This window comes from Chrysochloris asiatica, unplaced genomic scaffold (assembly GCF_000296735.1).
Source record: "Chrysochloris asiatica unplaced genomic scaffold, ChrAsi1.0 scaffold00152, whole genome shotgun sequence".
Taxonomy (NCBI): domain Eukaryota; kingdom Metazoa; phylum Chordata; class Mammalia; order Afrosoricida; family Chrysochloridae; genus Chrysochloris; species Chrysochloris asiatica.
In genome coordinates, this window is record NW_006408670.1 from 7840003 (window position 1) to 7846177 (window position 6175).

A 6175-nucleotide genomic window follows, 5' to 3' on the forward strand; every position below is an offset into this window, starting at 1 on the left:
ACACATCTGCCATGTAGCTAGAACTCTGTATATGGAAATGTTGCACTACTCTGCCATGTAGCTAGCTCTCTTTCTATAGACAAGTTGGACTCATCTGCCTTATAGCTAGAACTCTGTATATGGAAATGTTGGACTGCCATGTAGCTAGCATTCTGCATATGGACATTTTGGATTCGTCTGCCTTGTAGCTAGCTCTATGTACATGGATATTTGGAATTATCTGCCAAGTAGGTAACTCTCTGTATATGAACATATTTGATTTCTCTGCCATGTAGGCAGTTCTCAATATATTGACAGCTTTGACACAGCTGCCATGTAGCTAGAATTCTGTATATGGAAATGTTGAACTACCCTGCCATGTAGCTAGCTCTCTGTATATGTAGATTTTGGACGTGTCTGTCATGTAGTTAGCTCTCTGTACATGGATATGTTGGACTGATCTGCCAAGTAGGTAGCTCTCTGTCTATGAACATATTGGACTTGTCTGCCATTTAGGTGTCTCTCAGTATATGGACACGTTGGACACATCTGCTATGTAGCTAGTATCTTGAATATGGACATGTTGGCGTACTCGGCCATTTAGCTAGCTCGCTGTACATGGATATGTTGGACTGATCTGCCAAGTAGGTAGCTCTCTGAATATGAACATAATGGACTTGTCTGCCATGTAGCTAGCACTCAGTATATGGACATGTTGGACACACCTGCCACGTGGCTAGAATTCTGTGTATCAAAATGTTGCACTACTCTGCCATGTAGCTAGCTCTCTGTATATACACGAGTTGCACTCATCTGCCTTGTACATAGAAATCTGTATATGGAAATGTTTCACTACCCTGCCATGTAGCTATATCTCTGTGTATGGACATTTTGGGATTATCTGCATAGAACGAGCTCTCTTTACTTGGTTATGTTGGACTGACCTGACAAGTAGGTAAATCTCTGTATATGAACATATTGGACTTCTCTGCCACGTAGCTAGCTCTCAGTATATGGAAATGTTGGACTCATCAGCCATGTACATAGAACTCTGTATATGTGAATGTTGCACTACTCTGCCATGTAGCAGGCTCTCTGTAAATAGACCAGTTGGACTCATCTGACTTGTACCTAGAACTCTGTATATGGAAATGTTTCACTACTCTGTCGTTTAGCTATCTCTCTGTATATGGACATTTTGGTCTCATCTACATAGAGCTAGCTCTCTGTACATGCTTATGTTGGACTGATATGACAAGTAGGTAGCTCTCTGTATATGAACATATTGGACTTGTCTGCCATATAGATAGCTCTCAGTATATGGACATGATGGACAAATCTGCCATGTACCTAGAACTCTGTATATGGGAATGTTGCACTACTCTGCCATGTAGCTATCTCTCTGTATATAGACAAGTTGAACTCATCTGCCTTGTAGCTAGAACTCTGTATATGGAAATGTTGCACTACCTTGCCATATAGCTAGCTCTCCGCATATGGACATTTTGGATGCATATAGCATGTAGCTAGCTCTCTGTACATGGATATATTGGACTGATCTGCGAAGTCGGAAGCTCTCTGTATATGAACATATTGGAGTTGTCTGCCATGTAGCTCGCTCTCAGTATATGGACATGGTGGAATCATCTGCTATGTATCTTGAACTCTGTATATGGAAATGTTGCACTACTCTGCCATGTAGATACCTCTCTGTTTATAGACAAGTTGGACTCATCTACCTTGTAGGTAGAACTCTGTATATGGAAATGTTGCACTACCCTGTCATGTAGCTTGCTCTCTGTATATGAACATTTTGGACTCGTCTAAGATGTAGCTAGCTCTCTGTCCATGGATATGTTGGACTGATCTGCCAAGTAGGAAGCTCTCTGTATCTGAACATATTGGACTTGTCTGCCATGTAGATATCTCTCAGTATATGGACATGGTGGACTCATCTTCCATGTAGCTAGTATCCTGTATATGGACATGTTGGACTACTCTGCCTTGTGTATAGCTCTCAGTATATGGACATATCTGCCATGTACCTAGAACTCTCTATATGGATATGTTGTACTACTATGCAATGTAGCTAGCTCTCTGTATATAGACAAGTTGGAATCATCTGCCTTTTGCCTACAACTCTGTACATGGAAATGTAGAACTACCCTGACATGCAGCTAGCTCTCTGAATTTGGACATTTTGGAGTAGTCTGCTATGTAGAAAACTCTCTGTACATGGATATGTTGGGCTGATCTACCAAGAAGGTAGTTCTCTGTATATGAACATATTGGACTTGTCTGTCATGTAGGTGGCTCTTAGAATATGGACACGTTGGACACATCTGCCATGTAGCTAGTACTCTGAATATGGACATGTTGGACTACTCTGCCATGTAACTAACTCTCAGTATATGAGCACGTTGGACACATCTGCCATGTAGCTAGTAGCCTGAATTTGGATATGTTAGACTACTATGCCATTTAGCCAGATCTCTGTATATGGACACGTTGGACACATCTTCCATGTATCTAGAACTCTGTGTATGGAAACGTTGCACTACTCTGCCATGTAGCAAGCTCTCAGTATATGGACACGTTGAACACATCTGCTATGTAGCTAGAATTCTGTGTATGCAAATGTTGCACTACCCTGCCATGTAGCTAGCTCTCAGTATATGGAAATTTTGGACTCGTCTGCCATGTAACTAACGCTCTGTACATGAATATGATGAACTGATCTAACAAGGAGGTAGCTCTCTGTATAAGAACATATTGTACTTTTCTACCATGTAGGTGACTCTCAGTATATGGACACATTGGACACATCTGTCATGTAGGAAGCACCTGAATATGGACATGTTAGACTACTCTGCCATGTAGCTTGCTCTCAGTAAATGGACACGATGGACACATTTGCCATGTAGATAGAACTCTGTATATGGAAATGTTGCAATACTCTGCCATGTAGCTAACTCTCTGTATATAGACAAGTTGGACTCATCTGCCTTGCAGCTGTGAATATGAACATATTGGACTAGTCTAACATGTAGCTTGCTCTCTGTATATGGACATTTTGGACTCGTCTGCCATGTAGCTTGCTCTTTGTACATGGATATTTTGGACTGATCTCCCATATAGGTAGCTCTCAGTATATGGACACGTTGGACACATCTGCCATGTAGCCAGTACTCTCTACATGGACATGTTTGACCAATGCCATGTAGCTAGCTCTCATTATATGGACACGTTAGACTCATCCCCCATGTAGCTAGAACTCTGTATATGGAAATATTGCACTACTCTGCCATGTATGTAGCTCTCTGTATATGGATATTTTGGACTTGTCAGTCATGTAGCCAGCACTCTCTGTATGAACATGTTGGACTCATCTAACTTGTAGCTATTACACTGTATATACACATGTTGGACTCATCTGCCATGTAGCTAACTCTCAGTATATGAACATGTTGTACTCATCTGCCATGTAGCTAGTACTCTGTAAAAGCACATGTTGGAAAACTTTGCCATGGAGCTAGCTCTCAGTATATGGACACGTTGGACTCATCTGCCGTGAAGCTAGAACTCTGTATATGGAATTGTTGCACTACACTGCCATGTAGCTAGCTCTTTATATATGGATATTTTGGACTTGTCTGCCATGTAGTCACCTCTCTCTGGATGAACATGTTGGAATCATGTGCTTTGTACCTAGTCCTGTATATATACACATGTTGGACTCAACTGCCATTTAGTTAACTCTCAGTATATGGACATGTTGGACTAGTCTGTCATGTAGCTAGCTCTCAGTATATAGACACGATGGACTCAACTGCCATGTAGCTAGAATTCTGTATATGGAAATGTCGCACTATTCTGTCGTGTAGCTAGCTCTCTGTATATGGATATTTTGGGCTCGTCTGCCATGTAGCTAGCTCTCTGTGCATAGATATGCTGAACTGATCTGCCATGTAGTTACCTCTCTGTATATGAACATATGCGACTTGTCTGCCATGTAGCTAGCACTCTGTATATGGACATGTTGTACTCATCAGTCATGTAGCTAGCTCTCTCTGTATGAACCTGTTGGACTCATCTGCCTTGTAGCTAGTCCTCTATAAATACATGTTGGACTCATCTGCCATGTAGCTAACTCTCTGTATATGGGCATATTGGACTCATCTGCCATGTAGTTAGTACTCTGCATATGGAAATGTTGCACTACTCAGTCATGAAGCTAGCTCTCTGCATGTGGACATTTTTGACTCGTCTGCATGTCCCTAGCTCTCAGTGCATTGATATCTTGGACTGATCTGCCATGTAGGTACCTCTCTGCATATGAACATATTGGACTTGTCTGTCATGTAGCTAGCTCTTAGTATATGAACATTTTGGACTCCTCAGCCATGTAGCCAGCTCTCTCTATATAAACGTGTTGGACTCATCTGCATTGTAGCTAGCCCTCTCAATATACACATGTTGGACTTATCTGCCATTTAGCTAACTCTCACTATTTGGACATGAGGGACTCAACTGCCATGTAGGTAGTACTCTGTAGATGGACATGTTGGATTACTCTGCCATGTAGCTAGCTCTCAGTATACGGACACGTTGGAACCATCTGCAATGTAGCTAGTACTCTGTATGTGGAAATGTTGCACTAATTTGCCATGTAGCTAGCTCTCTGTATGTGGACATTTTGGAATCGCCCGACATATAGCTAGCTATCTATGCATGGTTATATTGGACTGATTTACCATGTAGATAGGTCACTGTATATGAACATATTCCACTTGTCTGCCATGTAGCTAGCTCTCTTTATATGGACAAGTTGAACTCATCAGCCATGTCCCAACACTTTCTGTATGAACATTATGGACTCATCTGCCTTGTAGCTAATCCTCTATATATACATATGTTGGACTCATCTGCCATATAGCCAACTCTCAGTATATGGACATGTTGGACTCATTTGTCATGTAGCTTGTGCTCCGTATATGGACATGTTGGACGACTCTGCCATGTAGCTATATCTCAGTATATGGACACGTTGAATTCATCTGCCATGTAGCTAGCTCTCTGTATATGCACACGTTGGACTCATCTGCCATGTAGTTAGAACTCTGTATACGGAAATGTTGCACTATTCTACCATGTTTCTAGCTCTCTGTATATGGACATTTTGGATTTGTCTGCCATGTAGCTAGCTCTCTGGGCATGGATATCTTTGACAGATCTGGCATTTAGGTAGCTCTCTGTATATGAAAATATTGGACTTGTCATCCATGTAGCTATCTCTCAGTATATGAACATGTTGGACTCATCAACCGTGTAGCCAGCTCTCTCTGTATGAATATGTCCGACTCATCTGCCATGTAGTTAGGTCTCTAAATATACACCTGTTGGACTCATCTGCCATGTAGCTAACTCTTAGTACATAGACACGTGGAATCATCTGCCATGTAGCTAGTATTCTGTATATGGACATGTTGTACTATTCTACCTTGTAGCTAGCTCACCGTATATGAACATTTTGGAATCATCTGACATGTAGCTAGCTCTCTTTGCATGGATATGTTGGAATAATCTGCCACGTAGGTAGCTTTTTGTATATGAACATATGGGACTTTTCTGCCATGTAGCTAGCTCTCTGTATATGGTCATATTGGACACATCAGCCATGTAGACAGCTCTCTGTGTATGAACATTTTTGACTCCTCTGCTTGGTAGCTAATCCTCTATATATACATGTTGGACTCATCTACCATGTAGCTAACTCTCAGTATATTGACATGTGGAACTCATCGGCCATGTAGCTAGTACTCTGTATATGGACATGTTGGACTACTCTGCCATGTAGCTAACTCTCAATATATGGACACTTTGGACTCATCTGCCATGTAGCTATTAGTCTGTAAATGGACATGTTTAACTACTCTGCCATGTAGCTAGCTCTCACTATATGGACACGTTGGACACAGAGAAAACAGATACAAAGAAGACAGACACCCGGGCTTGATGCAAGCTGCCAGACAGAATGCTCAATGACTGACATTTTCCCTTCTCGGACTAACTCTAGGTGGGATGTCTGGAGAGGCGAGAGAAAAAAGAAACACTCGGAGACCAGAGTAGATGCAAAACCGGCAGACAGCCTCTTCATACCCCGCAAGCAATCATGCCCCACAAGCACTAATGCCCT